Here is a 20,940-nt window from a genome sequence, read left to right on the forward strand (position 1 = left end):
AGTTCCAAATAAAAATTACAAATGTCTAGTCTGATCCTGGAATGATCCTTTTTTTTAATAGCACAGTTAAATCCAAGTTAAATCCAAGAACACTTTAGAATAAATTCCCACAATAAAATCCACACAAGAATAATTAATAATCCAAGCTCCAATAAATCACTTAATTTCCAAGTTGCTTAATACTCCAAATATATTGATGACTTAAAAGATCACTGATGACTAAAAAGGTAACTGATGACTTAAAGATAAGATTAATGAAAAATGTCTCCTTATATATATTAACTAAGAAGTTTCCAGAAAGGTCTATTATGTTCTCAAGTAATCATAATCTAGCAACTTCAACAATAAAGATCATTCCAGAAGTTTCTATCTAAATATAATGCATGAGTTTTCTACAACAGTTAAGAACCTTCTAGTACATACATGTAGTTTATGTTCTAAAAATAGAACAATGATAATATTGGAAATACCAACTGGTCAGATATAAATTATATACATGTAATATGTTGCATACATAACATAATAAACATAACAACAGTTAGTCATTGAAACTGCAAATTTCACGTCTAAGCATATTTAATAACTATAAACAAATATGTTGATGTTTTTTAGAACTGTTTTGTGTGGGACATGACAGTAGCTTTAACTTATTTATTATGAAATTCTATCATGCATGCAGTAGTTAGCACAAGCACACATTTTTTAGCCAGTTTTAAACATTCTTTGTGAAGTTACTTACATTTTCTTTTTTTGCATGGCCTCTGTTTATTATCACCAGTCTTCTCTTACCACATTCCCCTTGCTCACATGCAGTTTTCTGGCTAAGATTATAGACCCTGAAATGTTTAAGCAAAAGCATTACCATTTCTAGTCTAAAAGCCATTATACTAAAACAAGATCCCACTAACTAATTTAGTTATGTTGTTAAAAATAATAGAAAAATAATAAAGTAAAAACAAGCAATTATAATGGTATTGCAAGCAATCCATTATAAAAGTCCCCTATCGGTTAGAACCCCAGCAACATTATGATGGGTCATTGGCCATTCAATTATGCCCCTGAATGAATGAATGATATAAATGAACTTAAATCTTTTGAGTTCTTAGTTTGTCTAGCTATATCTTAAGTAATGTGTTAGTTTCCCAGACTGCCTTATAAGGAAATCTGTGGAGAAATAAGAAAGTTAAGGAATGAATAAGAAAAATTCAATGTTTAAGGAGGAGATTATTCTGGAAATATGTATGCTAGATTTATAACCCTTGTCATAAGATGTGGGAGTTTGAAGTAAATGCTATAAGGAATAAAAAAATTTAAGTAAAAAATAATAATTTCTAGAAAAAAATCTAAGTGGGACATAATACTGGAAATAGTCAAGCTAGAATATTGAACCTTCTCACACATAATTTGAGTGATAATAAGAAACATATGTATGACGTTTGAAGTAGAAACATAAATATACATGTATAAAGAAGTTATAAAAAACATCATTTTTTCATGAACATTCTAAGGTCAAGGGGGGTTACATTCTGACATTTTTTGTGCTAAAGTTGTCAACCTTGTCACATATGATGAGGTTGATGATCAGAAACATATATTTGAAGTTTGGAGTATTAATACCTTACGAAATAAAGAACTTATAGTGAAAAAGCGTAAAGACTTGAATAGGAGAAATCTTGACAGCTCTCAATTAATTCTCCCTTAAATCACGGATTTATATTACAAGGATCGGACACTTTCGTTTAGCTTAAAGTCCCGTCGCGCGCATGCGCGGAATCGGATAAAGGGGACAAAATGAGATAGCAGAACGTGCGGAGTACGAAATATGACAGATTTTCACCAGAGTATGTGGTGTTATTGCAGCTTTGTGAAAAATTATACACATATGAATGTATTGATACAGTATTATTTTGTGTCGCTAAAGTATTATTATATGAAAATATGCTGATAGAACGCTGCAACGCTTAGTTAAAAAGTACCTAATTTAAAAAAATATTCGCCAATTGTTTAGGCATACTCTCTACACTTCGCCGCCCTTTTACTTCAAGCACGAATTATTACCGCGATTCAGAATAAGATAATTATTTTTTACATGGTTTAATGATGGCATTGCAAAAAAACGTTTCTTGATTGCTAAAAAACTTTTAAAGAAATTCATGTTTGAAATGTGTCTTTATTTCTGTGAATTATTTCCAAATGATTTGTACATTTTTTATTTGATTACCTGTATATTAGTATAAATATAGTAAATATTCTACTATTAAGTGTATGAAATATATTTTCAGATCATTCTAGACAAGCATTCCTATATAGATGAATTCATTAGATTGGCAAGGAAGAAACTTTTATTGGCATAGAGAACAGCTGTTTTATAATATTATTTTTTATTTTGAAACATACTTTTTTCATAGATATCCTAAACAATTCACGTCAAATGATTTATTTATCACATGTTTATTTTCATCATTTTTCAGAGAAAGGACTATACAAATTTAGTTGTATATTTTCAATTTCATTTATAAATGTTAATAAAGAAAATAGATTTACATTGTATTTATATATATCCTCTTCAGAATCATTTTCTTACCACATATGCCATGAACTGTAGTTATTATAAAGACCGCGCATATACAAAATATACATTCAAATTATATTTGTTTTTGAAGATTGAGTGTTGCAATTATCACATGTAACCTGGTAATGAAAGTTTGGAAATCAAGTTTTTTAATTATCACTTACCCCCCCCCCCCTTCAAAAGTAATTAAACTTGAAAGAAATTTAAGCGATGTGTAAAAAATAATCAACAGTTACTTTTATTTCGCAAAATACTGACTCGCACTGTAAAGATTTTTATTGTTTTTCTAGCGTTACATTAAAAAGTATAATAAATATCTTTCAACAGGCATTCAAATAAAAAGAATAATTAAAATATACGGATTAAAATATACGAGTGACATTAAAGAGGCCGGAATCGAGACAGCCACACGAGAGAACTTTACTGTTACGATGATTGTCTACTTCACTGCACCGACATTTGAAAACAGATTTACAAAAAATAATAAGGATATAAATGATAATTGAAATTTAAATATTCTATGAATATGGCAATATTGACAATCTCGGCAATATTTTGTACTAAAAAATGAATAAATTTTCTTCACGTGTAAAGGCCGTAATACATTACCCGTAAAACAATTGTGCGTTAATAAATTTGACTACATAACCCAACAAATCTTAAATATTGCATCTTTGATCATCAGATCTGTGAATAACTTACATCGGCTTCTTTTTTGTTTTGAAACTGAAAGTATTATGGTACCGTAATAATAAATTTCAAATACCTGCTTTTTATATAAAAAAAATGTAAATTTACCGCGGATTTCGTCAAGTTAATTTTTTAACCGTCGTTGCGGACAGATAAACTGTACCTTTAAAAAATAAATTAGATATTTGAATTAACCAAGTATTTTTCTTCAAAATAAACTTTAAATTTCCAAAATCGGATGATAAATGAAAAAGCTATATGGTATTTTGTAAAGTAGGTATCCGTTGCGAACGGGCATTTACGCTTCGCGCCGGTAAATTATCGATCGATGTACCTTTATCGGGTGCACGACAAGATATTTAAGCATTTATATAGGGTTAACTGGGAGTGTCCGATCCCTGTAATATAAATCCGTGCTTAAATATAGTCCTTTCCGATAACCGTTGTTACCTCCCCTGGTAAGGTCGTCGTTCTTGATCAATGGCGGATAAGGAAAACATTGATATCGATTTTGACACAGCGACAATTCCAAATTTAAAGGATTTTTTACGTGATCGAGGATTTCCTGTTTCGGGGAATAAAAAGGAACTTATTGAGAGGTCTAAAGGTGTAATTACTTTAGGAAAGAAGATTAAAATGATGTGTATAATCTCCATACTGCTATCTATCCATATTTTAAGTTTCATAAAAATGTTTTCATTTCAGGTGGCACGATAGCTCAGTTGGTAAGACCACTGACTGTCACTCCTGAGGTTCCAGGTTCGATCCTGGGTAACACCCTTGGGATTTTTCAGAAACACTTTCAGTGTTTCCCACCTACCTAGAGGTTTACGTTAAAGAAGCCCAGTTTATCCTTGCACATATCAGTGCTATACACTGGGCATGTAAAAGAACCAAGGAATCTATTCAATAAGAGCTAGGGACTGGTTCTTGGACTCACTTGTATCTCATAGCTGTCTCTAGAGTCTGGTGAGGTAAGGACCCTACTGGAAATAAGTGCTTACACTTTCATAGGTTATCCTTGATCGCACAGTCCAAAGAAAATCAATCAATCAATCAATCAATCAATCAGCACTTTTTGAGTAATCACAATTTTTGTTAAATTTGCCATATTTTAAGCCTATTTGTTGCCATAGTAACCAAATTTTTCAACATAGGAAGAACAGAAGACGTGCATAATTTCCATACTACCATCTACCCATAATTCAATGTTCATAAAAATACTTTCAGTACTTTTGGCATTATCACTGGATCCAATTTATGTTATGTTAAATTAGTTATATTTTCAGACTATTTGTTGCCATAGCAACCAAATTTTTCAACATAGGAAAAAAAAGTAAAAAAAATGCAATTAATTATCTTCAGACTGCCATCTTACCCTATATCAAGTTTCATAAAAATATTTTCAATACTTTTTGTGTTATCTCAGGATTCAGTTTTGTTAACGGACTGCAGACGGACGGACAGACAGACGGAGGGAGAGTAAACCTCAAGTCCCCTCTAGTTAAACTGGTAGGGGACTAACAAATGATTATTGAATGCTTAAAGGGTACTATTAGCTTTGGATTGTTTGGGTTACCTTATAACACCTCATTACTGCATGGTCATGCTGTGTTGTAATTTACTCCGAGTTGACCATCAAAGCACTTTAACCTTAATAATTACCTGTGGATTGAAAATTGATCCATTTGTTGAATCAAAAATCAAACATTAAGGAATTAATGTTACTTTAACAACTAGGAGCTACATGAAAGAGATCATTTCTAGTTTAGATTCTACAGTAAAACCTTAAATGAGCCGTGTCATGACAAAACCAACATAATGGGTTTGCGACCAGCATGGATCCAGACCAGCCTGCGCATCCGCGCAGTATGATCAATGCCTGCTGCACAGTAAATGGGCCAATTTTGTTAGCATCTAAGTCAAAAAATAAAGTTAAACATACAAGACAATATTTGCTCTTTTTAAGTACCTAAGGGTGTCTATAACAATATTTTTGGAAAGAAAGGATAACTTTTTGGATACCTTTTTCAAAATATTACATCTCTTGCGGACTGTGTGGGTAGGGGACAGATGTTACAAAGATATACTAAAAGCCTGAATATCTTACAGTTTATAATAAAAATTGTATTATTTCTCTTTATTTTATTAAAATATTATGTGTTCTGATTAATGTTACAAAAAAAATCCAGAAAATTCATCTTAGATATAAAAATATTTGCTTTCAAATTTTGAGTATTTTTCACACAAAATGAAATTTTCAAACATAGACTTACCGGAATCGGCCGAATTACCGGAATCGACCGGAATCGGCGGTGAATTACCGGAATCGACCTGTAACTTTGTAATAATTAAACTTTTAAAGTTTTTTCTTGCAATTTTATAAAATATTAACAATATCAATGATTTATGAAAAGATTTTTATAAATAAAAACGTTTTTGATTAATTTTACAAGAGATCTAATATCGGCGAGCTACTGCCAAACTGCCCGTGTCCGGAATCGGCCTGTTATTTCGTTGTTTATGCAACTTTTAATGTTCCTTTTGCATGTTTTTATAAAACCTAAATATTATCATTAATTTTCCTAGAGATTGTGAAAAAAATCGCTTTTAAATAATAAAAATAAACAAATATTTATGATCAGCGAAAACGGGCAAACTGCCGGAATCGGCAAAGGATTACCGAAATCGGCCTGTAATTTGCTTATCTTTATACTTTAAACAAAATGTTTGCACCCTTGATTATAAATAAACAATAGCAATAATATGTAATCAGATTATTGTCAATAAAATCACTTTTTATTAATTAAACAAGATATTTAATATCGGCGAGTTACTGCCATACTGTCGGAATCGGCGAAGGATTACCGGAATCGACGTATAATTTAGTCTATTGTACATTTTTAACGTTTCTGTTGCATTGTTAATATTCGTCTTATAAAATATAAATATTATGAATGATATTTAAAAGTTTCTTTCATTCTTTAATTTTGTAAATTTCAATTCGCCTTTGGTTAATAAAGCAAGAGATCGAAGATCGGCGAGTTACATATACTGTCATACAGCCGAAATAGCCGAATGATTACCGGAATCGGCCTGTATTATTGTAATTTATGGACTTTGCAAGAAAAAAATGAAAACAATATCATTGATATCTAAAAAGATTTCTGTAAATGAAGAATCCTTATTAAATAATAAACTAGAGATCTAAGGTCGGCGAATTACTGCCATATCGCATATATGCAGTGTCAGGGCTATCGGACAATTACCGGAATCGGTCTGTTTTTCCCCCACCAATATTTCAACGTTTAAAAAATAACCTTGAATTATTTTATTAAATACAAACACAATATAAACGATTTTTATAATGTTTATTGAAATCGGTATTAAATAAGAAGCAAAAGATTTATGAAAAATCGCTGTTATATAATAATATAAAGATTAATATTGAAGATCGGCAAAAACGGGAAACCTGTCGGAATAGGCGATGGATTACCGGAATCGACCTGTAATTTGGTTATTTGTGAACTTTTTAAATATTTCTTTTGCATGTTTTTATAAGATATAAACATTTTCAACGATATTCATTTTTGTAAGTAAATTCGCTTTTAATTAATAAAACAAGAGACCTAAGATCGGCGAATTACTGTCATACTGCCGATATAGGGGAAGGATGGGCGGGATCAGCCTGTATACTATAGTTTTTTTATGTTATTTTATTAAATGCAAATAATATCATTGATATAAAAAGAGTTTTTATGAAATAAAGGTCACTTCTTATTATAAACTAGATGTCTAAGATAGACTAATTACTATCACAGTGCCTGAATTAACAGGTAAATACCGGAATTAGTCTGTTATTTTGTTATATTTCAGCGTTTTAAAAATATCTTGCCATATTTTATTAAATACAAACAATTCAAATGATATTTAATAATATTTATTGTAATCGCTATTACATAATAAACAAGGTGATCTATGATTTATTCCATACTACCGAATCGACGAGCGATTACCGGAATCGGCTTCACTTCGTCTAGGATTACTGGAATCGATTCTAGTTTTGTTATGAATGTGAACTCAATATTATTATTATCATTTATTTTTGCATGTATTTACAAACATTATCATTGATCTTTTATGGAATAATGCAATATCGTCTTTACATTATATTTTTCAGGACATTGCTAACAGAGGATTGTTTGAAATGACGGATAACAATGGGCCAGTTTAGTCTTTCTTTATGTTTGCAAAACTCAATTCTTGATTTCATAAAGTAGTCGATTTATAATTACATGCAATAATTTTTATTTGAATCTTTATTAAACAATACAAACCTTATAAAATATTCACATGAAATCAATGTTTTACCAGGCAGTTACTTGACAGTTCATGGTCATTCTGGAGTATCAAATCAATTGTCGTCATTTGCGTTATTGGTGCACCATAAAAAATATTACAAAGATTGCGAATAAGTCAATCGTTGAAACATAGATTATTTAGTCTTAAATAGTAAACAAATCATCTATACCCGTAAAGTAATAAAACAGTGAGATATGGATGTTAATAACTATATACGCACAGATGATACTGTCACTTTATTGGAAGTAAACGAGCTGTATATTGGGAGCTGTGTATTGGGAAGTGTGATATACTACAAAACAGTGGGGTGCCAATATACGGTATGCTGATATATTTCATAGTGGGAGGGTCTGTCTGTTACAGAAAGCGTGTTGTTTCGGGGAATGATTACCGGAATCGGCCTGTAATTTTGTTATTTATGAACTTTTAAAAAAATATCTTGCATCTTTTATAAAATATAAACAATGTTAATGACATGTAAAAATATTTTTATAAATAAAAATCGCTAACGATTAATTAAGCAACATACTTAAGATCAGCTAGTTACTGTCATACTGCCGGAATCGAGGAATGATTACCGGAATCGGCTTGTAATTTTGTTATTCGTGAATTTTTAACTTTTATAAAATATAGACAATTAATGACATGTAATAAGATTTTTTTTTATAAAAAAACACATTTGATTCATTAAAACAAGAGATTTAATTATGATCAGCAAGTTACTGTCATCTGGGACATACGATATATCGTATGTTCCAGCTGTCATACTGCTGGAATCGGGGAATTATTACCGGAATCGGCCAGTTATTTTATTTATGAACTTTTTAATAATTATTTAAATACAAACAATATGAATGACATGTACAAAGATTTTTATAAACAAAATCACGCTTTATTAATTAAACTAGATCAGCAAGTTACTGAACTTACTGTCATACTGTCGGAAGGATTGTTATTCGGGTAGTTTGGCAGTAGCTCGCCGATATTAGATCTCTTGTTAAATTAATCAAAAGCGATTTTATTTACATTTCATTGATATTGTATAAAGATGCAAGAACCTTATTTTTTTTTAATCTTCATTAATAACCAAATTATACGTTGATTTCGGTAATCCTTCGCCGATTCCGACAGTATGGCAATAACTCGCCGATATTAAATATCTTGTTTAATTAATCATTTATCAATGAGATTTTATTTACAAAAATCTGATTACATATCATTGATATTGTTTATATTTAATCAAAGATGAAAAAATATATATACATCACATTAAAAAAAATAGTGTGTGTTTATTTGGGATGTTCGCGGAAAAATGTCATTATTAATTCAGTGTCATAAGCCAGAGACATAGATGACTACAATGTATATATCATAGTCCTTAACTTTAAAGGATCTTCTTCCATTTTTTATTAATAATTAAATGGGTCAAAACGGTTAGATATTATGCTAAACTTTGAAAAAGAATCTTTAGATCTATACAGGGTGTTTATATTGTTGTTTTTTGTTTTTTACATTGACTAAATCTTAAGTCTTTAAAAAATTATGAAGTTCAATAAATCCTATGACTTAATTCATCTACAGCTTGCTGAACAAACAGGCATTCTCTAACATAGTCTCTCCCCCTATGAAATATATCAGCATACCGTAATATTGGCACCCCACTGTTTTTGTAGTATATCACACTTCCCAATACACAGCTCCCAATATCCAGCTCGTTTACTTCCAATAAAGGTGACAGTATCATCTGTGCGTATATAGTTAACATCCATATCTCACTGTTTTATACGTTTACGGGTATAGATGATTTGTTTACTATTTAAGACTAAATAATCTATGTTTCAACGATTGACTTATTCGCAATCTTTGTAATATTTTTTTGGTGCACCAATAACGCAAATGACGACAATTTATTTGATACTCCAGAATGACCATGAACTGTCAAGTAACTGCCTGGTAAAACATTGATTTCAAAATGTAATATTATTGCATGTAATTATAAATCGGGGACTTTATTTATGGAAATCAAGGAATTGAGTTTTGGCAAACATAAAGAAAGACAAAAACTGGGACCTATTGTTATCCGTCATTTCAAACAAATCCTCTTGTTAGCAATGTCCTGAAAATATAACTCGTAATGACGATATTGCATTATTCCATAAAAGATGCAATGATAATGTTTGTAAATACATGCAAAAATAAATGATAATAATAATATTGAGTTCACATTCATAAACAAAATTAGAATCGATTCCAGTAATCCTAGACGAAGTGAAGCCGATTCCGGTAATCGCTCGTCGATTTCTGGTAGTATGGAAGAAATCATAGATCACCTTGTTTATTATGTAATAGGCAATTGCAATAAAATATTTTCAAAATATCATTTGAATTGTTTGTATGGCAAAGATATTTTTAAAAACGCTGAAATATAACAAAAAAACAGAGACTAATTCCGGTATTTACCTGTTTATTCAGGCACTGTGATAGTAATTAGTCTATCTTAAGATATCTAGTTTATAGTAAAAAAGTGATCTTTATTTCTCAAAAAAAATCTTCGTATATCAATGATATTATTTGCATTCATAAAATAACATAAAAATAACTATATTACAGGCTGATCCCGCCCATCCTTCCCATATATCGACAAGAATGACAGTAATTTGCCGATCTAGGTCTCTTGTTTTATTAATCAAAAGCGAATTTATTTACAAAAATGAATTATCGTTGAAAATGTTTATATTTTATAAAAACATGCAAAAGAAAAATATTCAAAAAAAATCACAAATAACCAAATTACAGGTCGATTCCCGGTAATCTATCGCCTATTTCCGACAGGTTTCCCGTTTTTTGCCGATCTTCAATATTAATCTTTTTATTATTATAAACAGCAATTTTTCATGAATCTTTTTGCTTCTTATTTAATACCTGATATTTCAATAAACATTATGGAGAAATCTTTTAAATTGTTTGTATTTAATAAAATAAAGTCAAGGTTATTTTTTAAACGTTGAAATATTGGTGGGGGAAAACAGACCCGATTCCGGTAATTGTCCGATAGCCCTGGCACTGCATAATATAATTATGCGATATGGCAGTAATTCGCCGACCTTAGACCTCTAGCTTATTATTTAATAAGGATTCTTCATTTACAGAAAATCTTTTTAATATCTATTATATTGTTTGCATTTTTTTCTTGCAAAGTCATAAATTACAATAATACAGGGCGATTCCGGGTAATCATTCGGCTATTTCGGGCTGTATGACAGTATATGTAGACTCGCCGATCTTCGATCTCTTGCTTTATTAACCAAAGGCGAAATTGAAATTTACAAAATAAAAGAATGAAAGAAACTTTTAAATATCATTCATAATATTTATATTTTATAAGACGAATATTAACAATGCAACAGAAACGTTAAAAAATGTACAATAGACTAAATTATACGTCGATTCCGAGTAATCCTTCGCCGATTCCGACAGTATGGCAGTAAACTCGCCGATATTAAATATCTTGTTTAATTAATAAAAAGTGATTTTATTGACAATAATCTGATTACATATCATTGCTATTGTTTATTTAATATCAAGGGTGCAAACATTTTGTTTAAAGTATAAAGATAAGCAAATTACAGGCCGATTTCGGTAATCCCTTTGCCGATTCCGGCAGTTTGCCCCCGTTTTCGCTGATCATAAATATTTGTTTTATTTTTATTTTTAAAAAAGCGATTTTTTTTCACAATCTCTAGGAAGGGTTAATGAATAATATTTAGGTTTTTTATAAAACATGGAAAAAGGAACATTAAAAAGTTGCATAAACAACGAAATAACAGGCCGATTCCGGACACGGGCAGTTTGGCAGTAGTAGCTCGCCGAATATTAGATCTCTTGTTAAATTAATCAAAATCGATTTTATTTATAAAAATCTTTTCATAAATCATTGATATTTGTTTATATTTATAAAATTGCAAGAAAAAACTTAAAAAAGTTTAAATTATTACAAAGTTACAGGTCGATTCCGGTAATTCACCGCCGATTCCGGTAATTCGGCCGATTCCGGTAAGTCGTGTAACCCGTTAGAAAGAGAGAGAAATAAAACAAGGATAGGTACACCAAATCATACTTAAATCAAATATGCAAACACATTTCTTATAAACCAGTAGAAATTATAGGACTTTCTTATGTATATTTCTTGTCAATAACCCAAAAAGAATCTATCAGGGGGACGGATGTTACATTTTTGGGGGGACGGAGATAATGTTTCAAGCTCATATTATACTCGTTTTAAATTTTAATGAGAATAATTTCATAAAAGTATATAAAAACGTTAAATGTAAAATAATTGAATAAATTTATGATATTTGCGTTTCACAATTTATCTGAAATTTGAATGAACATTTACAAAATAACTTAAAAAACATTGCTAATTAAATAAAAGAATCTTTGTTTCCAAATAATGCATTAACGTTAAAAGATTATCAACGTTTCCTTTCTATACATATTATTTACAAAATTTGTAAAAAGATATAAGATACATGATACAGTGTGAAGTAAATAAGTTTTCAGAATGAAACGTATGCAAGCTTATTGAAGCTTATAGAATTTCTCATTACTAAATACATAAATTATACACAATTAAAAATTTTCATTAAAAATTATAAGATTTTAAATTGCTGCAATTAAGTTCTATCGATTTGATGAAATTTTAAGTAAATTAATGGGGAATGTTAGCAGCATTATCAAAAGATTTCATTATGATTCAGTATCATAATCTCATTATTTCTAACTTTTAATAATTCTCTGTGTATATATTTCAGTGTACATGAACTGCTTAACTTAATGAACTAATTTGTCATTCAATAAAATTTATAGGTGCAAAATAATTTGCGAAGGGTTTATTTACAGAATAATTTTCACAATTATTCCAACTTTTTCATTACAGGAATCCTTACCCTATCCTTTACTTACAAGTTTCTTTCACTTTATTAACAATAATTAAATGGGTCAAATTGTATGAAAATGGTAATACCCCCCACTGTTTTTAAGCATAATAATTATATCACCCTAAGGGCTTAATTGGCACCCCTACTGTTTTGTAATATATCACACTTCCAAATATACAATCTACGCAGCTCCCAATATACAGCTCTAAACTTCCAATAAAGTGCCAGCCCCTTCTGTGTGTATAGAGTTAGGATCCATATCCCACTGTTTTATGAGGGGCTGGGATACATGGTTTGTTGGTTTGTTAACTATTTAAGGCTAAAGAATTTATGTTTTAACAATTGACCAATTTTAATCACAAAGATACTTTTAACATCTCTATCGTTTGCACCTCTTTCTATATAATTATCCTGTTATGGATTTTGTGTTTGTTTCTTCTATTTTTTTTAAATGGTATTTTATTTGTTGTGTGAAACATTCCTATACAGTTGCAAAGCTTACTACTTCTCTATCATGCATCATAAGAACAAGATAAGTTTCGTACTACTGTAAAAAGAATTTTTAGTTCAATTCTGTAACATCCGTCCCCTTCTGTACCCTTAGTTTATAAACACAGAATAACAAAAGATTATATTTGTTATAAATTCATATAAGCTTAAATATCATCTTAATAAACTCATAGGTCCACTTGATGTTAAAAATTAAAATATAAATTTTTATTTCAAAGTAAATAATTTTGTTTTCAGAGCAAAAAATACTGATTTTTTTTTCAAAATTAAGGAATTTAGTGTTCATAAATACTTTTTATTATAAATACATCATTTCAGTGCTTTATTTCTGTTACTTCTTCATTTTTCATTGTAACTTTGGTGCTTTAGTGTAAAATTTGCTTTTCAGTTACAGTTTATGTATTAATTAATTAATCAACATAGTGTAAAACCAGAGAGTTCATGAACTGATCATCAACAAGAGTTGGCAAACAAACGTACAGTGAGGAAAATAATGCAAGGAAACCTAATACTCGCTTACTCAAGTTTACTGTTGTCAATATTGAAATTCTTAAACTATGTTTCACACAAAAATATTCCCTATTTTTTTGGGTACTTAAAGATGGTTCAAGCAAATTGCTTTTAAAAAATTATACATACCTTGGAAACTCTATTTCATGTGAGTCCCACTCCAATCCATAAAATCTCTTCAATTATTGATCTTTACTGAAATATTTTTTGTATTTCAGTCTGAATCCCCGTTTTGAAGTCATAGCTGTCTGTCACTTGAAGTATTTACTGTGATAAGACTATAAGACATTTGAGCCACTACATCTTTCTGAAAAATTAAGGCCAGACTAGATCTATAGATATCTAAATCAAAGTATTAAAAAAAGAACAATATGACAAAAAAATGGATTCGTTTTAATTTAAATATTTTGATATTAGATCTATATTGCAATTTTTCTTTAGGGATTCTTATTTCACTATAATTTTCATGAATAACAAGATTAAACATATTTTAGGTAAAATTAATGGGAAAAACTCACCAATTCTATTTATAAAAAAATCTACTTGTAAATAAATGACAAAATTAAAAAAATTATCAGAATCTATATATATATATGTATAGTAGTTAGTAAATTTACTCACCTAGTCTTTAAGAAACAACCCGCAAGTCTACAGCACCTCTTGTAAGATCACATTAATTTACCCGTTTAATCCTCAGCTTTGCGTGTCTTTAAACTACACAGGCACACGCTCGAAGTTCAAAGAGTTTTGAACAGCGGCAACGGACAAATCTTTACGCTTACACGGGGGAGTCAGGTACTCCGTATGCAAGACACAATTTTCGTGACAGCATTTTCGTTTATCTGTGACTTAAAATATCTTTTGTCCCAGGTTTTAGAGAATAATTAAATTATCCTTTCCATCAATTATGAATAATTGAAATGTTGATTCATCAGAAATATCATTAAAACGTTTACACACTGTCATCGGACTGGACACCCCTTCAATGGCGTGAAAATGAAGTCGTCCAATTTTGCGTCATCAACTGCGTTGACCCCGTTGTGTGATTCCCTCTGTGTATTCGGTCATCAAAAAAGATTATGTGTCGGAGAAAACAAACTTCAGAAGGATATTTGTGATGTGGAAGGGGAAATGAACGAACACAGATACATTTTGTAGCTTTTGGTGAGTTTTTTTTGTTGTTAGAATCTAGTCTACAGTACAGTAACTAAGAAAAATCAGGCTGGAAATGAAGAACTTTGAAGACTTTATTGAAACTGGTTCTTGAAAATTTTCTAACTTTGAAATATCTGGGTAGATTTTGCTTATATTTCTCCAAGTCAGTAAAATCTGTGTCAAAATATTTTCAAAGTGCAAATATTCCTGCCTCCACCACGTCTTTTACCAAAATGAAGACCATGTCAGGGTAGAAAAAACTTGAATTATACCATGTGAGATTTCTTGAAAATTCAGGGTCCATGTCTATTTCACCCTGATTTTGCCAATTCTGGTTCAAAACAGGCCTGAATCGGTCCTGTTTTTCATAAAGCCATGCTGATTTTTCGTACAGGTAGTGACGGTCCGCCCTGTCCGAAAATATGGTCCGACTAGTCTCGAGTCACGGTCCGCCCTGTCTCGAGTCAAGGTCTGGCCTGTCCTGCAGGCCCGCCGCCCCCCCCCCCCCAGCCCAACAAATTGTGCGCTTTAGGGCTTTTTCTTATATAGATGATGGTCGCCCTTGACACATCTATTTGAAATTTCAGATTATAAAATCGGTCTGTCTTTGCAGTCGAAATATTGAGACTACCCCCCCCCCTCCGTCCCTACCATTTCAACATTTCCATAGAGCCTAGCTATTCATAACAACAACAACATGACACTATTGTTGTAGTTTTAGCAAGGCACCTGGTTAAGGTTTGATTTAATGATTGAGTTTGTATGAGAATTGAGACCTCATTTGTTGTCATTATTTATTACTATAAATCTGTTGGGGCTAGACTGTGTATCAGTCTGGGAGATTTTAGTTTGGTATCTCTGTCAACGGGTACCTGCATAAATAATGGACAAGAGGTCTGCAATTGTGTTTAGGGAACTCAATCATTGGTTACCATCATAAATATTCCAGGGATCAGTCTGTTTGTTTCTGGTACAGTTACTTGATCAACACTTGTCGTCATAAATATAGAAGGCTTAAATTTGTCAATTAACACTAAGGTAACCTCCAAATATGGAAAGTCAAAGTATTTCATATAAATACTGGGACAAGATTTTCTGGGGTAGTTAACATTCAAGATTCTAGATTGAAGGTTGAAGAATAAGATTCAAAATGCAAGAGTGAGATTGTAAGAGCTAGAGTCGGGATAGGGATTTTTGACAGTTAATTCTCAGTGACTTTATCAACCATGTGTGAGGAAGAAAAACTCTGTAACTTTAATTATTAATTGTAGAGTAGAAATTTAGAACATTTTTATAACAAATAAACAGTGAAATGAAATTAAGAACAGTTATTGTGTATATTTTATGTGGAATTATGGAAGTAGTAGAAATTATAATTACAAGAGAGAAGAATTTATAACACTATTACACAATTTTCATTACACCAATTTTTAAGTACACCAGTTCGATCTACATTTCAAAGGAGGTATAGTGAAAGTTGCTTAGTAGAATCTAGTGTCAGTTTAATATTGATACTAGATTCTAAATGGCATTGCGGAAATTGACTTTTATTTATATTCCTGGGGTAATAACAATCACTGGAGAGATGGGGGTAGTGGTAGGGGATAATATCAGGACACCCATGTAATGTTCACTAAGAAAAGATCAGGATCAATTGATCCTGATTTTATTTTCATTGTTTTATAAAACAAAAATTAATAGTATTGGTGCTAGAATGAAATGGTACTTATTCAAAATGTAAATTTTTGCTGATTTGCAAAGAAACAAACCTATTTTGGCATAAAATGAACAAATAACAAATCAAAATCAGAAATAATCAGATCAAAATAAGGATCAATTTTAGGATCAAGATCAATATAAAATAATAAAATGCCAATATCTTGCAAAAATAACAATTAGTTTATTCTAAAATTCCATAAACATTATTTTAAGTCCAATTTTATCAATTAATATTAAATATATCTAATCTATGTGGATAAACAATGGAAAATATTTGAGTTCTTGAATTTGATCCTGATCTTGACCCTGATCCTAAAATCTTTGTGAACACGGGGCCTGGGATCAAAAACAATTTTCAGAGTTGCTTCAAATTTCTTCTCGTCCTGCAATATACTATGCTACCAGTGGGTTAATATGAAATCAAATTCCTATCATTGAAAATGGAATTTACCCACACATTTTATAAAATTTTCAAATTTAAGTTCAGAATCAATATAGAACATTGTCAGGCACATGCAGGTCGCACATTGTAACCAAGTTAGAATTAACATTACAGAGCTTTATAAAGTGCAAAATTTATACATAACCTAAAACCAAGCTTTGTTTCCAGTTTTCAATTGTTAAATGTAAACAAATAGATTATGATAATTCAAGTGGTCTAGCACATTGGCAAATTTCCACCCGTCAAGTTCGGGACAAGCTCCTGCCTCAGTCCTTCTCGTAAATACCAGCAGACAAGTGGACTTTTTTATCCCTGGCAGTCATCAAATTTAGCACTGGCCCGGTGGCCCATGGCCAGTGAAAATTTGTTTGGGCCAGTCTGAGTGTAAATATTAGAGAAAATGTAGTTAAATATATAGTAGGATAAATTCAAATCTAGAATTCGGGCCAGTAAATTCAAAACCATAAATTCAATGACTGCCCTGGACATAAGAAGATTACCGTTTATGAAAGAATTAAGTTGAAATAGATTTATTAATTATAAAAGAAACATGCATTTATTGTTGATAAAAAAAGCATCTGATATTAGATCAACTACCTGGAAAAAGAAAAAAAAAACTAAATCAAACTAATTCAGGGCTGTCTGAGTTTGGTTGTATAGGCCAGTAAAAGTAAAGATACACCTAGAACTAATTGCAAAAGAATTCTTTTACCTAATTTTGGTGAAAAATTGTTGTTTTGTAACATTTATAATTTTTTTAGTTAACCCTTTCCCCCATGAGCATATTGTGAAAAATGGCCATTTTCACAGAAAAGCCTCCTCTTACAAGTTCAAACTGCTATGAAACTATGAAAAATGCTTCAATACTAATCAAACTTGGCACAAATGTTGACTGGACCATTGCCTTTGTAACGACATGCTCTGTCTTAAATTTCCTGTTACCATGGCAACGAGGGGACATCTCAAAATTGCCAAAAATCACTATTTTGCCTCAATTTTTTCCATCAAAATTTATTTCAAAGTGCTGCAACTTCTCAAGGGATTGAGATAGAGTCAAAGGCTTTTCAGCGTTGGTTACACGTTACCTTATGATCGACCTGGGGTCATTTTAAGCCTCTCACAAGTCCAAAATTTTCTTGGCGATGAGGGGGACTCAGCCTCCCTTCAAACCCCCCAAACAGAAGGGGGCACATCCCCCTTCTGGCAACCCCCTGATGTATCTTTTGGATGGGGGGCGGCGCCGAAAAAGTGCTCACTTTTATTAGCAACATTTCTCAAACAAAAACATGTGTTTGGGGCCCAAATAGGACATTTTTTCACTATTTCAGGCCTAAAAAAAGGGGGGTTCGAAAGTGCGTTGTTTCGCGTATATATGTGGTAAAGGGTTAAAAAGATAAAATCGGTTTTATGTAATGATTTTTTCCGTTTTAAAACTTGCTCTGACTACGCTACTATACCAGTAGTTCTAGGTTGACCCCCAAATTAGGGTATATTGTCTAGACTAGTAGTCTGGTTTTAGTTGTCCCCAACCATACACAGATATTGACCTTTCATTCAGGTGTTTTAGATTTTGTTTTAATTTTAACAATAATGTTTTAATCTTCAGACTCATAATGACCTTTTAGGTTTATACACTTTTGATACATGTAGTTTATTTATTTATAAATGTGCCTCACAATTATAGATTTCTAATGATTTCTCCCAGATCCAGATTTATCACCCCAAAAATGTTTCACTTTAAAAGTGGAAAATGTTTAAAACTGATTTTTCCCCTTGATAGGGATGAACAACAGCTCAAGATATACAGCCTAATTTGTTAAATTAAATTCATCCCAAAACTCAATTAATTGAAATCTCAATCTTCAATATGCTAATTGCTACACAGACCACTGTTGTCACAAGTTTATTCAACCAAAATTTTGATAAAAAATAAATAATTATATAAATGAATGATTACTTTTTGCTATTTAAATTGATTATTTGATTGCAAATAATGAGGTTGATGTGTACTAAAATTGTCCAAATTATGTTCAGAAAATAAAGTGATGATGGGGACTGCCACCCTCGATCAAAACCCCCAAACAGAAGGGGGCACATACCCCTTCTGGCAACCCCCTGATGTATCTTTTGGATCAGGGGGGTGGGTGGCGCCGAAAAAGTGGTCACTTTTTTAAACAGTATTTCTCAAACAAAACAAGTGTTTGGGCCCTAAATAAGGCATTTTTTTCACCATTTGAGACAACAAAAGGGTGGGGGGGGCTTAGAATAGAAAGGTGTATATATCTGGTAATGGGTTAAATTATAGCTGCCATTTTTTTCAAATACATTGTACACATGTATGTCTGACTGTGCCCTAATGGTTCTAATGGATGACAATTGACATAGAAAATTTTACTGGCTTGACTTAAATTCTATTACACTATAATATAAAGCATATATTCTGAGTAATACAAAAAACATGTACATGTAGTTAGAATATCAAGCTTATGTGGAAACTGTAACAGCTAGTTTAATTGCTTAGAAATTTTTTGCCCTTAGGGTCAAAGTTGAAAATTCCCTACAAGAATTCGTAAATTGAAAGGTAAAAAAAATCAGTAATGGCAGAGCTTTTCCATATTGTTAAGTGATATGTGATGAAAAAACAAATCTAACCACATGACCCATATTGCCATATTCGTACCCAGTATATTGTTTACTCCTGAACATTTATATAATTTATGTACTATGAGTTTTCTAATATTCAAATAGGAAAACAAGTTGACTCATTAGATTTAAGTGTCTTATTGTTTGTAAAACATGGTTTAAAAGTGTATATTATGCATAGTACTAATGTCTCCCTGGATTAGAAAATTCACCACGAATGCTTGGTACATATTATGTTAAATTCTCAATTTGAGTGCATGTGATACATTTTTTCCCCATTTGTTTGGTACTGGCACCATTAAGAAAGTAGGGGGGGGGGGAATGATGACACTGGGACCAGTGACTTTTCATAGCAATCAGTGACAGCCATACCCGGGTGTAGATTTTCCAAGATTTTTGGCTCAAAATCCTTGGGAAAAAACCTCGGAGTATTGGAACTAGAAAATGCAAAACTTTGCTATTAAAAAAACCTTGGGAAAATAGGGAGAGGGTGATAAACCTTGTAAAAAATTTCCGAGTTTTTTTTTAAAAAAACCTCGTAAAAAGTATGACCTCGGAGTATTGGAACGATTTCCAAGGATTTCAGAATAAAAACCTCGTAAAATAATTTCCGAGGATTTTGTTTAGAAAACCTTGGAAAATGAGTGACCTCGGAGTATTGGAACGATTTCCAAGGATTTTTAAAGTGTTTCCGTGGTTTGTTTTCCAAGGTTTTTAAATGAAAACCTCGGAAAGTATCTCACAACTGGGAATACTGTTATATTTTCGAGGATTCTTACTTAAGGGCATCAGAGAATTTTCCAAGGTTTATTTGAGCAAAAACCTTGGAAATTTCTAGAATATCCATGGAAAATAAGAAAATATAACATCCAATGAAATATTCTGAAAAGAGCAATTATATTGTCCCTTTAAGGAATTAAGAAACTTTTTTGTAATAATACAGAGCAAAAAATGATCACATGACTCACCGAAACATTTAATGACAGTGTGAAGTAAATAGTAAATGCACTACAAATGAAAAGTTAAGTTAGAAGTCTTTAATGGTAAATATTACACTCAATGTTCAGTTATAATATTTTGGTATCCGGTTAAATTTTAATGTATTCAAATATCTATCTTTTGAATTCCCTGTTCACTCTTCATGATTTTAAATGTCCCTTAGTTTTTCCTCACCATCACAGGGTCACATGTGAAAATGTTCCAGGATACAATTCCTGAAATAAATAAAGTAAACATTTAATAAAGTACAGCCATTGAAAGAAGTTAGAAAAACAATTATATAAAAATACCACTGGGCGCTTCCCTCTCCATTGGGCGCTTCCCTCTCCATGTGGTCAGGATCAAAGACTTCAAACTACTTGCCTTACAACATTGTATTTTGACTCCTGAAGCCCGGATGG

At 31.3% G+C, this 20,940-nt stretch overlaps 1 long non-coding RNA gene across 1 annotated transcript; it reads right to left on the reverse strand.

Moving 5' to 3' along the window:
* Positions 1-551: 551 nt before the first annotated feature.
* On the reverse strand, positions 552-15,229 carry LOC132752198 (uncharacterized). Its single transcript, XR_009628780.1, has 3 exons — positions 14,203-15,229; positions 13,711-13,888; positions 552-836 (listed from the first exon to the last, which is right to left on the reverse strand). It is a non-coding gene; the product is annotated as an uncharacterized LOC132752198 (long non-coding RNA).
* Between the last annotated feature and the right edge of the window lie 5,711 nt (positions 15,230-20,940).

The sequence above is a fragment of the Ruditapes philippinarum genome, unplaced genomic scaffold, assembly GCF_026571515.1.
Source record: "Ruditapes philippinarum isolate M1 unplaced genomic scaffold, ASM2657151v2 ctg18049_1_1_1_1, whole genome shotgun sequence".
Classification (NCBI taxonomy): Eukaryota; Metazoa; Mollusca; class Bivalvia; order Venerida; family Veneridae; genus Ruditapes; species Ruditapes philippinarum.